We start from the raw sequence: 17,893 nt of genomic DNA, 5'->3' as shown, positions 1-17,893 counted from the left end.
GAATTGGGCTACCCAAACCTTTTAGTCATGTCCAATTTTGTCATCGTGTAGATGTGGATAAAATCTTTTCATCATGGTCAATATGTTCTTTACAAATGTAGCAATTTCTCATTGAAAACTGCCCTCCTAAGGGAACATAATAGATTTCATAGTTCCCCAATGAAGAGGGAAGGTGCTAACTAGCCGTGCGGCTCCAAGTACATCATTATAGTAACTGCTTCCCTTTAAGGAATGAAGAGCTGGTATTACAGCCTTAAAATTCCCTTTTAATACCAATAAAAAAACATTTTCACACTTGTTCTGTGAATAAGGTTTCTTCAGTAACTCCTGCATGGCTGAGTCTCTTCTGTTTCACCTGTGAGATTAGAGGACAGTTAGATGAGAGAAGGCTTTTGGAACAGGGCTGCGAAGGGTTTATGATGAGGCATTAATAAGTGTCAATTACCATGACTATAATAGCAGTCCATATTTATTGCTTGCTTACTATGATCTCAGCATTGCTCTGAGCACATCTCATCCGTTAACTTGAATCCTCATCACAGCCCTACAAGTAGGTGCTGAGACGGGGAACCGAGATGTGAGGAGGTCAAGGTCACACTTGACTGGACTCTGATTCAAACCCCTGTGGCCTCGTTCCAAGGTCCAAGTGCTGGGTTTTCTGTGTGTACTGATTGTTCTCTCTGCATTAATGCTTTCTGAGTTAGGATCGTCCATCTGCCTGCACTAGGAAAGCAACATCATGTCATCAGTGTCCTTAAGCAAAGATTAGGAACACTTACATCTCCTTGCCTTGCACTTTAAATATCTATTGGGGGGGGGGTTTGGTGAAAATTATTCTTCTAGATATCGAGTTGTAAGCGCCAGAACTCTTCCCATTTTATGACTGTCCCATTGTCACGGGTCATCTACCCTGGATTTGTGTGGCTCAGGGATGGGGGTCTAGCAGGGCATTGATGATTCATTCATCCATGCATTTAGCAAATACTTCAAGTCCATGATGGACACAGCACGTGCCAGCATTGTGGGGGTTAGAGAGAGAGATGCCTGCTTCTTCCAGAAGGATTTGATGTCAATATATTTGGTAAAGAAAGAAGATGCACATTTATTAAGCACCAACTGTGTACCAAGTACTGTGCTAGGCATTTTACGTTCTTATTTGATTCCTCTAACAACCTAGAGAGGTAGGTACTGTCTCCGTCTGATGGATGCAAAACAATCTCAGAGACTGAGGCAATTGTTTAAGGTCACACAGCCAAAATAAGGGCAAAGCCAGGAATCAAACCCTGGAGCAGATTAAAAAAGAAAAAGCTTTAATGAGATCTGTTATGTACAGATCTCGCTGCGTCCAAAGAAAAGAAGAACCAGTTAGTTCTGGAGAACAGTGTTTTTTCAAACCACTTTCCATAGAATTCGTTCCAGAAGATGTTTCTTCCAGGGGTGGTGGAGGGGAACCAAATTGTTTGGTAGTCCAGTGTGAGGAGTGCCATTTTCTTCTCAGTGGTCCACAGTGCTCATTAGCACGGCGAGACCCCCAAAAGTACTGCAGAAGGAAGTTTTCTGCCTTTGTTTAATCCATGCAGTGTTTCCAGACTTCAAGGGATCAGCAGAAGACCAGCTTGGGAAATTGTGATTTGAAGGAAGGAACCTTTAGGGGGAGAAGGAAGAATATGGATAAACTACCACTGGATAGTTAAAGCCTCCTTGGGTCACATTAGAGGCTGAGGGAGAGGGGATCCAAACCGCGCAGCACAAACTCTTCTCTGCCAGGAGTAATTTTATCTGTAAGGTCACGTTTGCTGCCTGTTTTATATATGTATGTGTATATATATAAATTTTCAATGAATGTATCTATTGGTTGAGGTACAATTCTCAAAGCATAAAACTCACCTTTTAAAGTATACACTTTGGTGGTGTCAGGATATTCATAAGGTTGATATAAGGATATTCATAAGTACAACCATCACTCTGATTCCAGAACATTTTCATCACCTCCAAAAGCAACACTGTACCCATTATCGTCACTCCCCATCCCCCTCCACCCCACTGCCTGGCAACCGCCAATCTACTTCCTGACTCTGGGTTTGCCTATTCTGGACACATCATATAAATGGAATCACGTGTGGTCTTCTGATGCCTGGCTTCTATTGATTAGCCAAATGTTTCCAGGTTTAACTGTGTTAAAAATATGTATCAGTACTTCATTCCCTTTTATGGCTGAATAATGTTGCATTTTGGGGTGCACCGTCTTGCATTTGCCATTTGGGAAAGAAAGATGGTAGCCGGAGAGGACCCTGTCTTCTCTGCGACTGGGGAAGGGTGTGAGGTGGACAGCTATCGTTTTTGCCCCTCTGTTCCTTGCTCAGAAGCCGTATAAAAGCTGATCCTCAGGCCAGGGCAGGGGAACCAGGCCTGGTCCATCAGAAGTTTGGATCCAGTTTCGGTATGTGACCCAAGCCGTATCTGGATTGATTGGAACAGAGGCCTGGCCCTTGGCTGGCAGCGACAGTGTGCTAACCTTTGTCAGCACTTGCAGAGAATCTGCCTGAGCGTGGGTGTGACATAAAGGAAAGCAGGGGTCTTGTAACCTTACCTGAAACAAGTGGGTCGTGTGAAACCCTGAGGTGGTGTTTGACTGGTAATGTTAACCAGCAGAACGTTTGAGGTGGGTAGGGCTGACTGCTCTCTAACCTTGCTTCCTGACAATAAGGAAAACCGGTCTCACACAATTCTATCACGTATCCAGACAGCTAATAAGTACATTTAAGTGTGACCAGGAGCCCCGTAGTTTGATTTATTCTATTAGCTTTATGAATTTAAAACTCCTTATTGTTTTAGGTCCGCAGTAAAGAGTCTGACTTCCTTTTTTTATGTTTGCTGCCAACTTTTAAGCCTTTTTCCTTCCTCTTCCCCTCCTGTCCCACACGTGAGTAAGCAGGTCAGAAAGCCTGGGTGCTCCTTCCTTTGGTGAGGGGGCGGGATTCAAACCACGCACCCTTTTCCTTGTGCAAACTCTCTCTCCATCCCCACTTCCTAATCACAGTAAGAACGCGGGCCAGTCTCCTCTTCTTCAGTCTTGACCTCCGAACCCAGAATTCCACTCTGAATTTCTAGAGTGCTAGAAATTCAGCTGGTATGACTTGGGTTCCTGTCAGTTACTCCTAAAACACTTCTGAACAAAATAGAGTGCTAGAAATTCAGAGTGGAGGGTGGACAGGCCTATATTTGTCCCTCCTACTCTGTTTCTCAGTTTTCTCCAACAATTTCTGAAAAGCACAGGAGTCCCTCCTGTGCCTGCTGAGTGGCCACATCAAGGTCTTTGCGTGGAAGGTTCGCTTGAGGCAGAGATGATGGTATCCCAGAGGCAAGATTCTTTTCCATTAAGATCAGCATAAGTAACTAGAAATCTTCCAAACCCATGGCTTGGCACATGCCTGGTTAGGGGTGAAGCCCTGGGAGGGGATCGCCAGGGGTAAAAGCCAGAGGTCTTGCAGAAATGATAAGCAAACATTATTCTTGCAAGGTGAAGAATGTCTCAAAGATTTGCCAGTCCATATATCTTGAATATCTTTAACTTGACGGTTAAGAACTTAATCCTAACATTCATCACGTTCATTAATTAGCCGCTATCTTCTTAGTCTTACTGTTAATTGGCAAAGCCTCCGTGTTGATAGAGATTTGGATAATAGAACTGTGTGTAGTTGTCTCTTGTAGGTTCCCTTTTTTTGTATAATGTTTCTATTAGGGCTCCAGATTGTCCCCTAGAGTTGAAGCTTAACCAACATAGACATGATTTCATATGTCTGTGCTGAAGCATTTGAAAATTACAGATCTTCTAATACCTGACCTTTGTAGAGATCCTGGGTCCAGTTAAGCCTGATGCTAGATCTTTCTGTGAACTTGACAATTTCATGAGCCAATCAGTTCCTTCTATGTTTCAGCTTAAGCTGGTAAGAATTGGGTCCCTGTCAGTTACTCCTAAAACACCTCTGAACAAAATAGAGTGCTAGAAATTCAGAGTGGAGGGTGGACAGGCCTATATTTTTCCCTCCTACCCTGTTTCTCAATTTTCTCCAACTAAACAAGTTCTGAAATTTGTGTAGCTGAATTTTTAAGGAAAATAGTAAAACCTTCAGTGTTCTTACCCAGACCCAGTTCTTAGTGGCAGAAAATGCAAATCTCCTTGGCTGCAATGTTAAGTATTGTTCTAAATTTCAAAGCTGTCTTACTGAAATCGTGTTCCAGCTTTATTCCCCTCCAGCCAAGCTTCATGGGTGGGCTCTTTGTTCAACAGTTTTCCTTAGAAGATTGAAGCACTGGGAGGAAAATGGGAAGCTCTCCTCAGCCTCAGAGCACATGTTAACAGCACAGGAGGTACTCGGGTCCTCAGAAATAAAGATCATTACAAAAGAAGGGTACTTGTTTGCTTTTCATGCAAATCAGCATTTCCAGAGGACGCCAACATTTAAAAAACCAACTGAGGTTCAAAAAATGACAGAGTGCTCTCCGGATAAACCCCTGCCTCTGCTCCAGGGTGAAAACAGGGTGTCTTCCATGGGGGTCTCTGCCTTTTTGGGTCTTGAGTCATTCAGTGTTGATAACAGGAAGAAGAGCCCCCGTGGTTCGGGCAGCACTTCTGATGCCTAAATGCAAGGTGCTGTGTTCTGCGCTGATGCGGTGATGGAGCGAGAGACAGACATGCCCTCATGACCTTGCCCTCCAGTGGGAAGTGGGCAATGAGCAAGGGAGGAGACACGTGGATCTCTGTTTTTTTAAATTGAGTGCAGTAGTAGTGCAACAGAGAAAACGAAGCGTGCTGGACCTGTTGGGAGTGACAGGGCTGACGGATGTCGGGGAGCGGGGAGGGAGGACTCAGCTGCCTCTAGAGGTGAGCCAGGGGAGCCTTCACATGAGAAGGGCTAATGACCCATTTGTCTGCACACCTGAGTTGTTTCTAGTGCTAAGCAGCCTAAGTGACTGAGGTCTTACCGTGGGCTTATTAGACAGGAGAATTGGTAGGCAGACGTAGTCATTTAACAACTGGTCGGTGGAGGTAGTCATTCAAACCTTGTATTGTGTACTAAGCGCTGGCAATATGACATAGAGGCTGGGTTTGGGTTTGAAGGTCATTTAGGGCCTGGCTACTGGGAGCGTGGTCCACTGACGGGCAGCAGCGGCATCCCAGGGAGCCTGTTAGAAATGCAGACTCTCAGGCCCCACCGCAGACCTGCTGAATCAGTCTGCTTTTTAAGCAAGATCCCTAAGACTCAGGGTTTGGAGGATCCTTAACGTTGGAGAAGCACTGGCTTAGGCAGCAGAGTTAGGAATGAGCAGAGCTGGAACCTGCCGGCAACTAGATCTTGAGTTTGTTGATGGAGACAACAGACATGCAAATACATGACTTCCTAGTGTGAAAGCTACAAGCAAGTAACAAGGGGCTGGGAGTACGGAAGAGGGTGTGAGTTCGCTCACCTGGCCGGGGTGGTGTGGGGAGGGGAGGAAGGTCAGGGGAGGCTCCCCAGAGTGATGACACCACAGCTTGACGGGAAGAACTGGTCAGATGCACACACGACTTGTAAACGGGGGAAAGGCCGCACAGATGGGCATTGGAGGCACTGCTGGGTTTGTGGGGAGACGGAGTGGGGGAGGGTGAAGCAGAGCTCAGGAAGCCAGTGTTCCAGATCAGGCGAGAAGGACCTGAATCCTGGTGGTCGGGTTCACCCCGGCTTGGGAGGCCTTGGGAGGAAGCACCGCTTGAAAGTCTAGGAGAAGACAGCACGGAGCAGGCAGGCCTGGAAGACTTGGAAAGAGCACGGTGTGCCCTCTCGCTGCTTGAGCCGACTGGACTCAGTCTTACCAGAAAACCTGGGCGGTTCCCCGGTTCCGGATTTCCCCCCAGCTGGCCGGCTCCCTCCCTCTGCACAGATCTGCTGCCTTTGCATGTGGAGGTCAGGAGTGCGCTGACCCAGCTCAGAGCTCCTTGGCCTGATACGGGGGTCGGTGGAGACAGTAGGGGAGGGCAGCCTGCTTCAGTGATTGGCAGATCATCACTCCTCCTTTCCTCTCTGGGTTCCTTGCTCATAAACACACGTAGACTTCCTCAGAGTGTTGGAGAACTTTCGAGGGAAGGAGAAAAAACAGTGCCATTGACTGTTTGCAATTTAGTGATTCTGTATTTAGCAGACGGTGAGAACAGATCTGAGATGGAATGCCTGATGCCAGGGACCAAGTCTAAATGTCTCCATGACTTCATTTTAGAACAGTGGTTTCCCAAACTCTTTTTTAAACAGAAAAACTTAAAAAAGACCTGTTTCACATACTGAGCTGCTGTGTTAAGCGGTGCTCCTGCTGCTTTTGGGGGTTGGCGAGGGTGGTGATCATGAGACTCCCCCGCAGTGGGCCTCCTACTTACCCAGAAGGACTGCAGAACCACAGGGTTCTTGACACCAGTTGGAAATCAATGTTTTGGTATAAAAAGATAGGCCAACTCAACTCCTATATAGAGTTGCATGTATGCATATAAGCATATATACATATGGCTACAAAGCCATCAATGTTATCCTCACACACTAAGAGTAAAACTAAAAAAACACCCCAAACAGACAAGACGATTGACCGCTACATAAATGCTTAACAACGTGGATTTTAAAAAAGACATAAGCTGTAAATCGAGTGTTAAGTCATGAGGAAGCACAGTGAAAGTTCTTGAGAAGCTGCTGGGATGTCTCCCAGCCCATTTCATTCGCCCCTCACTGCGGGGAGGGGAGAGACCCCGGTTTAGTCTCTGCCCACCTTTTTTCCTGTATGATTAGGTGCTGGCGGGAGCAGGGCAGCCGCAGGAGAGCCCAGGTAAGCTGGCGAGTTTTCCAGCAAACAGCCTTGCCGGGCGAGTCAGTCTGGCCTCCCAGGTGGCAATCTGGAGGCCGCGATGGAATATGCTAACACATATATATGGAATCTAAAAAAAAAAAAAAAGGTTCTGAAGAACCTAGGGGCAGGACAGGAATAAAGATGCAGACGTAGAGAATGGATTTGAAGACACGGAGAGGGGGAAGGGTAAGCTGTGATGAAGTGAGAGAGTGGCACTGACATATATACACTCCCAAATGTAAAATAGATAGTGGGAAGCAGCTGCATCGCCTGGGGAGATAAGCTCGGTGCTTTGTGACCACCCAGAGGGGTGGGATAGGGAGGGTGGGAGGGAGGCGCCGGAGGGAGGGAATATGGGGGTATATGTATAACTGATTCACTTTGTTATACAGCAGAAACTAACACACCATTGTAAAGCAATTATACTCCAATAAAGATGTTAAAAAAAAAAAGTCTGTTTGCTTCTTCCTTAGTCCAAGCCCCAGCCTCCCCGCATAGACTGAGAATTCGTTAAAACAAACAAACAAACAAATCAGGGAAATTCCCCAAAGAGCCCTACGGGAGGGACAACAAAAACATCCACTGTAAACAGCAGATTTGTCTTCTGACCGGTTTTGTTTGCAAATGATAACAATCACAGGTAATTTTTCATTTCAATTGGAGGAGCTGGTATTAAAAAGAAAGGGGGGGCAAGGGAGGACGAGGGCCAGCGCATCTCCCAAGTGCCTTATTCACTCCCAGGTCTACAACCGAACGCGAGCGCAGAGGGCTAGGCAGTGCCTCTCACTCCATCAAGCGAGATCTAATTGTGGCGGCTCGGCCTGTTGGCAGATGCAGTTTCTACATAACAACAGCCCAGAGACAGGGCTGCGTGATTAATGCCTCCAGCTGTCGTATGCCCCATTATCTGTGCATTTGCATAACTTAATGGTTCAGGACAGGGGAGAGAGGATGCTTAATTTAATGTTTAGCAGCCCCTTGATAGCTGAATAATTTGAGAACTGTCAAGGGGGGTCAGTCCTACAGCGATTCAGCAAGACGGCTATGATTTCTGCATGTCGTTAAAATTCTTACTTAGGATACATTTTTTTTTTAAGGAAAAAGAAAACAACAATGCCTGAAAGCAAGCACTGATTCCCGCCCCCGTAACCATTTCCTCCCCGAGGCAAATGGAAATGTTGTTTTTGACAGCAGTTAGATGTCTGAAGACAGCTGGGAGGGTGGGTTCACACTCACCTCCTTCCTTCATCTCTCCTCCCAGGACCCCCTGGAATCTCCCCTCTCCCACTCTGAGTTTGTCTCCTCTTGTTCTTTTTGTTCCCTCAACCGTCTCCCCCTCTGTGCTGTGTTTTATGACCCATTTGCAACCCTTCCCCCTCAAGCCCCGGCCTCTAGCTGAAAGGCGGGGGGGGGGGGGGGGGGGGGGGGGGGGGGAGCAGACTGCTTGAAATCAACTAACAGCCCAAACTGCTTTCAGTAGGAAACACTGTCAGTTTCATTAGTTGCTAATGAATATTATTAAACTAATCTGTCATTTGTTTTCTAATTACGTGTCACCAGGCATCACAGTGGCAGCTGAGGTGACTGCTGGTGAACAATTTTCCTCCTTGAATCCTGTTTTTTAAAGTAAGAAGTGCTAGGAATGATTAGGAATAATTTGAACCTGGTAAGCTTTTCCGCCTTTCCCCAGCCTGTCAGCAAATTTTCTCCCCCACGTTTATAATACTACCAGGATCTTATCACCACCTGGCCTCACCAAGCGGCTCCCAGGGTGAGACCCCAGCCCACTCCAAACTTGGGACAGCCCTACCTCTGAAGTCTTCAGCACCGCTGAGACCCACAGCTTCTCATCATTTCCCATCATGGTTTTGTGAGTCTGGAATGTAGGCAGGACCCAGCGTGTTGAACGGACTGGGTCATTCAGTGCTCAACTGGTCTGGACGGTCCTGGTGGGTTTTGCTCGCATGCCTGGTCCCCTGATGGAAGGGGCTAATTGGATGCAGGGCTCAGCTGGCGCCCTGCTCTCTCTGTGTGGTCTCTGCCTCACCACGTGGTCCCTCCAGCAAGGTAGTTGAACTTCTGCCAAGGCTCCAAGAGAGTGTTCCACAGACCAGAAGTAGAAGCTGCCCGTGTCTAAAGGCCTGACCTAGACGCTCACATAGCATCATTTCTACCATATTCTGTTGGACAGTGCAGTCAGGGTCTACCCAAACTCGGTCTACTCCTAACTTGAGCTGTTGAGTGCATCCCAGAAAATTGCACATCCCTACAAAGTGGCCCCTCTGACAGCAAGTGGGTTCAGATCTCAGTTGGGTCATCAAAGCTTCCTGGTCAGCCTTCTCTTGTGTTTGATTTCTCTCCCTTCCTGTGATAGTTATAAGAAACGTTTGCCCCCTCCTGGAATGCCCAGTGTAGCTCTTCCTCTCGAAGGACCTCATTTGAGCTAATTCTTAGCAGGTGGCCTTGCCTTCTGTCTCTCAGAGGTATGAACATTCTCTGTCACTTGAACACGTCATCTTCAACCCCTGTCTCAGAGATGTCCTGCCCTCCTTTCAGATTGGCCCTATACTATTTGCACCCTTCATTTCGACACTTTTCCTCAAGGTCTGACCAGTATTAATCATGCTTTCTCTGGGTCCCTTCTCTCAGACTAAAAACATGCTCAATCTTGTCATTGAAATACTAGTGCTGTCTTTTTTGAAAGAGTTGTCTGTATGTCTAGAACTTGGTCTCACTTGCTTCCTTGCTCATTGCAATCAAATCCTTGGATCTTCCTGAGAAAGGTTACCAGGGGCCCCTGATCGCGGTATCCAATGGCGGAACTAATTTTTAGTCCTTACCTTGCTTGGTTTCTCTGCACAGCTCACCACTCCTTTGCTCTCAAACTTCTTTTTTTGGCCGCACCGCGCAGGTTGCGGAACCCTTAGCATCAAAAGCAGATCACTGGTGGCCTGGGGTGGAGGGAGGGAAAGACCGCAAAGGAGCACAAGGAAATCTGGGGGCTGGGGTGGGAATATTGTGTGTTTTGATTGTGGTGGTGGTTTTTTATGAGTGGAAGTATCTGTCAGAACTCATCCCGTCGTCTGCTTTGATGGATGCCGTTTATTGTATGTAAATTATACCTCGATAAGGTTGACGCCTCCTCCCTCCAAATCAGTGGGGGGGGGGGGGGCGGGGCCAACAGGCCTAGATACATTGGTCTGTCACTAGTAGACAAAACTGAGTCATGACCCTGCCTCCCCACCGGACTGTCACTCTGAGCTTGAACCCAAGTCCAGCCCGAGCCCTCCCTCCCAAGCCAGTCTCCTCGGGAAAGAGCAAGAGGGGTGTCCCAGTAATAGGAGTGGGTGGGCAAGGGAGAAAGGGGGAGCGTGCGGGGTGCTGGGCTCCAGTCAGTGGCCATCCAGGGGCTTTTTCTTCTGCTCTTATGTAACCTTCATCAGCGGCCTTTGGGACAGGCATACCAGACCCATTGTCACCGGAGGGTTAGGTGCAGTATGCGGGATCTTAGTTCCCCGACTAGGGATCAAACCCGTGCCCCCTGCAGTGGAAGCACTGAGTCCGAACCACTGGGCGGCCAGGGAACTCCCTCCTCTCAAACTTTTGCTGGTTTCAGACTCATTTTACGTTTTTTTTTTTCCTTGACTTCTCCCTTCCTCAAATGTTAACATTCCCCTGAAGTCTGTCCTCGGGTCTTTGTCATGCTGTCTGCTTTCCCTCCATGTGCAATTCGTGGGTGTGTCAATTGCTGTCTAATCTGAAGACCCTCAAGCACATCTAGCCCAGATCCCTTTCCTCAGCAACAAGCTTATATATAGAGAATTACCCACTAGACATCTTGGCCTGGATGTCCCACAGACAACTCAAACTTACATATCCAAAGTAGGACCTGTCACCTAAAGAAAAACACAACCTAAACGACAGACCGATTTCTTAGGCTGCTTCATTTTCCTGTCTCGAGCCTTCCACCTGAAATTCTTGTACTCCTTTTCCTTGCTTTTCACATTCACTTAATCACTAAATTGTATTGATCCCCTCTCTCCTAAGGATCACTCATCTTGCCTTCATATCGATCCTTATCATCTGGTCAGGATGATGACAAATAGGTAACTGGCTTCCTTTCTCTTCATCTCCTCTACCGTTATTCTGTTACCCACAGAGCCACCAAAGACATGCTTCCAATCGCAGATTTGAATAAATCATTGCCCTACTCCTGATCCTTCAATGGCTCCCCATCGTCTAGAAATTAAAGCTCAAACTTGTAGCCTGGCATAGTAAACACTTTCTGCCACGCAGCTGCCTCCCTCCATTCCCTTCCTCACACCCTACGCTTCAGCCTCATTCCTGTTTTCTTACCTTTGCATTTGATGTTTTGTTCCTGCCTGAAATCCCTCCCTAGCTCTCTCATTAGGCAATTCCTACATACACTCTAATTCTGCACTTAAGTTTCTGTAAGAGATTTTAGATCTTGCTCCCTGAAAACATTTGGCCATGTCTAGAGAAATTCTTAATTGTCACAAGTTGGGCATGATATCAATCAGGGCCGCTGCTAAATGGGCTGTAATGTAAAAGACAGCTCCCCACAGCAAAGAATTCCCTGGCCTAAAATGTCAGTAGTGCTGAGGCTGAGAAACTGTTTTAGGCCAGTTTTCATTGTGCTGCTATTCCTTGATATTGCTAAGTTTTTCCTGCCTACTGTACTGGCTGTTCTTGAAACTCTTATCAGTCATTTACACTTTAGAGTGAATGAGGCTTGGTTGGTTTCTTGAATAGATTGATTGATAAAGGAAAGTAGCTTAAGAAAGAGACAGGGTGCAAAGGAAGCACTACAGTTCTTGCTTGTCTTGCGAGCTTATCCTCTTCCATTCTCTAGATTTTCAGCTTCTCCCTTTTCTTCTTTATAGTCGCAAACAATTCTCAGAACATCTCCAGGCAACCTTTATTTGCCTTAGTTTACTAGGACTTCTGACAGTGAAGCTCAGGAGGAGAAGTGCTACTTAACAGTCTCTTGGCTTCAGGCTCCATTTCCACTCTTCCATGCTCTACTGTGTGTCATGGCGGGCTAGAAGTCTGACAACTGCATCTCTAAAATCCCCCTGCCCAATGGTTTCTAGCTACTTTCTAAAAATTGGAGGCACAGGTGGGAGATTGGGAGGCATGAGGAAGGAAACACTATTTTATGTGCTTCTCCAGTGCAGCAGAGATGGTAGTGGTGGTAGACAAGTCTAGACTCGAGGCATCCTGCCCAGGCGGTGGGTATTCCAGCAACAAAGCACCAGTAGACTCTGGTTCCAGTAGCAACCATGACTGCTGTGGACAATTTTAGACTCAACTTTCTGCAAAGAAACCCTGGCTGTTGTCCCAGCGACACCAGCATGGAATGTTCTGGCAATGGTGTAGGGATCGTGGATGCTGAGTAACATTTTCCTTTTGTTCCTCCAGTCCTGGGGTGGGAACAGCATCTTGCAATTACTGGCCTGTGGCTAAGTTCACCTGTTCTCTTTTCTCTCTGTCAGCTCTTTCCAGACTTTTGTCTCCTGTACTAAATTTCCTGTCTGCAATACCTATAGTGGTTTCCGTTTTCCTGATGAGACATGGAATGGTACAGCACTAGTACGGCACAATCCCATTCCCAGGAATTTTTCATTTTTCTGGGTTATTGAGGTTTAGATTAATCACTATAAAATTTTACTTCCTGGAGATTAGGGTGTGAATCCTAGTAAATGAGGTGTTTGAACTCCAAAATAAAGAGAAAAATGGTCTCTTGCAGAGGTAAGATTTTAAAAACTTTTCTGATTGAGAAGTGCTTCAAAGCAAGATTCCCCTACCTCACTTCCATAAATCTTTTTTTTTTAAACATCTTTATTGGCGTATAATTGCTTTACAATGTTGTATTAGTTTCTGCTGTATAAGAAAGTGAATCAGCTATACGTATACATATATCCCTATATCCCCTCCCTCTTGCGTCTCCTTCCCACCCTCCCTATCCCACCCCTCTAAGTGGTCACAGAGCACCGAGCTGATCTCCCCATGCCCATAAATCTTTATAGCCTTCTGACACTGAATGAATTGATAGGTTTGATCTAATTGTCTCTTCTCTGAAGTTAAAAGCAAGTCCTGATTTTATTTTTCTGAGGAAATACATTCCTTGGATACAGCAACTCTGAATACCAACCACAGCGGTACCTGCTTTGACAACCTTGCCTGCTGTATTAGCATGAAATAATTATGCAGGAACCAGAACAGCCTCATTTGCTTCATCACATAATCATGTACCAAGCAGGCATCTTTTCTGAGAAAATAACTGAAAACTTCTGATGCCTTCCTTCCTATGATAATTAGAAAACAATTCAAACTACCCTCGCTGTTCGTAGTGAGGTCCTTGGCTCTGCTGTCCCCCACCCCACGCCAAACACTCACATGCTTACCGTGCAGGCTGCTTTTCTGTTGTTCAAGTACTAAAAGCTTGTACCCGACTTTGGGTTTTTATATTTGCTTCCCAGAAATCCTCTGCCTCTAGATCTTCTCGTGGTTAGCTCTTTACCGTTCAGTTCTCAGAGTTAATACCACTTCTTCAAAGATGATTTCATTAATGTACCTGTACAGAGTTGTTCCTCGCTCCAAGTTATTCTCCACTCCATAATTCTCTTTAATGTTTCATAGTTCATATTGCTCTATCATCATCGGAAATTACGTAATCTGTTTACTTGTTAATTATCTGCCTTCTACCACTATAAACTCTACAAAGACAGGGAGTTTACCTGTTTGCCTTTACGGCTTTATCTCCAGAGTTTAAGGTGTTCTGTGGAAGACAGTAAGTGCCTAACAGACAGTTGCTGAATGACTTGATTACTGTCCTCACTGTGCTTTCTATTCAGTTCAGCAACTGTTGATGACGTCTGCACTCTGGGGATGGTACTGTGGTGAGGGGCAGAGGACACGGTGCCTCTCAGCTAGTGTTCAGTGTTGTGAGAATGGGGTCTGTCAATAACCACAACCCCCTCCCCAACAGAAACCAGTGTCTACTCAGCACTCACAATGTGCCGGGTACTTGGCTAAGTGTCTCCAGACTTCATCTCATTCAGTCCTCTCAGCACTTCCTGACGTAGGTATGAATCACCCCATTTTACAGGTGAGAGAGCTGAAATCTAGAGGGGTCGCAATTACCCTAAATCACGCAGGGAGTACATGACAAAGCCTCAGACCGCACTTAAGTCGGCCTGCGTCTAAAGCTGTACTTGTTACCACTTTACAACACATGTGTTTTCCAATACCTTACTTTGCTTTTCAGGATACTTGTTACATAACAGGTAGGATTTGATTCGTTAAATCACCTTCTCAATTTGAAAGAAGTAGATGAGGGAAAGAGAACTTTCCTGTCGTAAGGCAAGGATGTGGGTTAGCTAAAGAATAAGGATTCCTCCAAATGCTGGGTTCTTGCCCTTGACTTTTGTGCTAACTCAGAGCTCCCTCTTATTCTTGATCTACTAGGAGAAAGTAGTGAGGAAGAAAGAGATGAATGGGGCGCAGGAAGGAGGTAGATGTAGTCTGATAAAGTTGAGAGTTCAGGCTAAAAGTGTACCTCTTCCCCGCAATGCTTAAGGAGATCCTCTCCCCTTTTGTCTCATATTCTGCATTTCTACCAGCTCGAAATTCATTCCTATTACCTACAGTACGCCTGGAAGCAGAGACTAGCTCTAGCTAGACTAGCTCTAGGATGGCTATCAGCCACACACACCTCAGGTCAATTAGTTTAAGCTTTAGAATGCTTTCCACCTATTTGGTCTCTGTTGATTAGAGGAAATGGGACATCTGATGAAAGAGGATTTGGGGGACCTGCGTTGGGAGGGGAGGTGATGTTTTAGGCTGTTGTGGGACTGTCACATAACTCTAGGGTGCTGTCTGGTTTGGGTTCAGAAATGGGGGTGATGCCTAGTGGGAGAGAGGATTAGACACCCAAGGTAAATGGTTTTCTAGCTCAAAGGACCAGAGGTGACTGGATCCTATGGGGCATATGGTGATAACTCTGACATCTTGTTTGCCCATGCCACAGCAATAATACCCTCTCTCCGTGTGCCGGTATTGGAAACCCTGCTTTCATCTTCCTTCTCACCCACTTCGATTACGCCATTTTTTCAAGGGAGATGAAGGGAGCAGAGCTGGCCTGTTGTCTCGAAAATTTCTATCTAGTTATTTGACAACCTTGGGATTTCCCTGATTAACCTTCTGAAGTCATTCACCGCTAGTCAGAGTTACCCCTCGGGGTGTGGAAAGAAGTAGAAAAAAACAGGAGAGGCCACACATAAGCATTAAGAGCATGGAGTGATGATTCTCTACAATATTCTTTGACTTAGTTCTTTATCCATGATTCTAGAATGAGCTTTGAGGGGGGTTGGGGATGAGGATAAATCTGCTTTCATTTCAGAGGAAGTGGAAGAGAAGGAAATCCTAGCTTTCACCAACTTTTTGTAGGAAACAGATCTGCTTCACTCTCCTGGAAACTATCAACTTTAAACAAACAGACTCTAGGAAGCTTCTCCGTAGTGGCAGAAAAAAATCTGTCCTTACATTTCTCTTGAAACAACAAGGAGATGAAATACAAAGAAGAACCCTTGCGCTCGCTAACATAAATCAGTCCCGTTGTTGCACTCAGCACAGATGGTGTGATAACGTTGCCCACTGCTCGGAGACCCACTGATGGAAGGCCAGATGCGCTTCCACAGGAGCGAAACACAGCGGGCCTGCTTTAAGGCTCCGTGGCGGCCTTGACGCTGAACTTCATCGTAGTTGTTGCTCTGTGTCTCTGCTTTAGCCCTGTTCTTACCACCATAGTCTCTCACCTTCCCTCACTCTTCCTTTCCTATCTTTCAGGACTTGAGAGGGCTGGGTAATTTAACAACTTGGGTCTGGACTTTGTAGAGTTCTTTTCGTGGGCAGCGGGCTTGAGGGGCAAGTACCAGCGATGGATGGTGCCTCTAGGACAGAGCGAGCTTCCTGCTGGAAGATTTGCCTTCCCCCTTCCCCTAGCTTTATTGAGGTAGAACTGACGTAAGACAATTGTATATATTGAAGGTGTATACCATGGTAATTGGCTATATGTATACATTATGAAATGACTACCACGGTCAAGCTAATGAACATCTGTCACCTCACATAGTTACCTTTTTTTTGTGGTGAGAACACATAAGATCTACTCTTTTTACACATTTCAAGTATATAACACAGTATTAACTATAGTCACCATGCTGTACCTTAGATCCCCGGAAAAAGACTAATTACAGGGAGTTACAGGCTTAGATTTAAACAAGGATGGAAAAGAGGTTTTATTTATCCCCCCAGACCCCGCTTTCTATTTAAGTGTAGACTTTGAAAAAAGTGGGAGGGTCCAGTGTTCACTTTCGTACATAAACTTAAAGTACATGCATGAATGAATGAAGCAGGCTACATAGGTGCTTGTGTTACTGCAGGTACGAGCACAAATGAAAACCAGAGAAGTTATCAACGGGACCAGATGCACAGCATATCTCTTGGGACCTCAAAGAACCTTGTACACAAAAATGCATTTATCTTTGGAATGACCCTTTGAGAGTGGTATCTGGTTAACATATTACTCTCTGATTTGCAAGGGCTCACACTTAGCTTTTTTTTCTATTCACAGGAGATCCTAGATAGGTCTGAACAAGCCCATGATAAACGCCAGACCTCATGTACACAAAGATTCTAATAGGAGAGAAGTAAACAAACAACAAAGAAAGTGTACTTATCTTTTGAATAAAAAGCAATAGTCTAGTTGTCATATGAATGAAGACCTAATTCAGTTACATTGTTTTCTGGGTCCCTGCCCGTGGCATCCCCACCAGACCAAGGTACCTGCCAGGACCCTGCTGTGCAGACCACGTGGCACCTTGTTGTCCAGCTGAGGGTCAAAGGTTTTGTTATGAGGCCCTGCGTATCCACACAGAGGGTTTTCCTTGCTAATTCATCCTATGCCATTTCAGGGCTATGGAATCCTATGGTTTCCAAGTTAACACTCACCCTTTAATCCTTGAAACCTTGGAAGTGGCAGCCACCCTGAAAATCATGTGCTATGTTTAGAGACCTTTTCTGGACTTGGGAGACCACTGACGTCCCAGCTCTAAAAGGGCTTGTGGCTACGCCTGCAGCAGCCTGACGCGGTGGGATAAGTGCCGACTGTTTTAGCTGCGTTAGGTAGGGAGGGCTGGCAGTGTTCAGGGCAGAAGACTTCCTCCCTGCTTCCACAGGCTGCGGGCTAAGTTAGCCGAGGCTTCCTCAGGGCTGCACTTGTTTCTGTTCCTCATGGTCACGGTGGCACGACTGACAGAGATGAAAAAGGAGTGGCTCCCCACTTGTTTCATGAAACGCTCTTGTATTTTCCTCCTCTGTTCTCATCAGAGGCCCGGTGGAGTGTGATGTAAAGCTCCAAAGACAGGCGAACGTCGGGGCAAACCTGCACCTCCCAAAGCAAAGGGGCTGAACTGCAGGCGAGGGCACATGCTCTTACCATCTCACCAGGATGGGATTGGGGTGGGTGGCATAGCCAGAGACCCAGTCTCTGACCCAGTACAGAGTAGAACCTGAAACAGCATGCCGCTTGAAAAGTTAAGGAGTTCTCCTAAATGTCTCTAGATGGAGAGAGACTATGGAACCGAAAGTGCAGTCGTCCTTAGAAGTCTTTCTATAATCCGGGTAGGTACCCTTTGTTGATCAAATGACAGTAGAGCTGTTGCCACTTCTTATGATGGAGATTGTCTTCCTCGGTCACAAGGGTTCAAACATTTCGGCTCCTCATTAGAGTGAGCCTTACAGGTTGCTGGTGACAACGAGTGTCTTTTATCTCCCCGGAGAAGGGGAGGTCAGGAACTCCGTGTCTGATTTTTCAGGCTTGGCCCACTTGGATGGTTCCAGAAGCCAGGATTTAACATAAGTCAGTAAGGCAGATGGTAGAAGGCCTGGTTTAAGGGCATGGCTGTTATTCAGCCCCAGTGATGGTGGCTTTTTGGGAAGG

The 17,893-nt window shown here is 46.2% G+C and overlaps 1 long non-coding RNA gene across 2 annotated transcripts; it reads right to left on the bottom strand.

Annotated features, from left to right (window-relative positions):
- Window positions 1-260: 260 nt before the first annotated feature.
- LOC132597404 (uncharacterized) lies at window positions 261-8,869 on the bottom strand. Of its 2 annotated transcripts, XR_009564179.1 has the most exons (4): window positions 8,678-8,869; window positions 6,790-6,955; window positions 5,470-6,113; window positions 261-355 (listed from the first exon to the last, which is right to left on the bottom strand). It is a non-coding gene; the product is annotated as an uncharacterized lncRNA (long non-coding RNA). The 2 variants fall into 2 exon arrangements; XR_009564178.1 differs by lacking the exons at window positions 261-355; window positions 5,470-6,113 and adding an exon at window positions 410-1,645.
- Window positions 8,870-17,893: the final 9,024 nt, after the last annotated feature.

The sequence above is a fragment of the Globicephala melas genome, chromosome 6 (assembly GCF_963455315.2).
Source record: "Globicephala melas chromosome 6, mGloMel1.2, whole genome shotgun sequence".
NCBI lineage: Eukaryota > Metazoa > Chordata > Mammalia > Artiodactyla > Delphinidae > Globicephala > Globicephala melas.
Note: the sequence above shows the minus strand (reverse complement) of the source record. Positions and strands in the feature narration are given on the sequence as shown.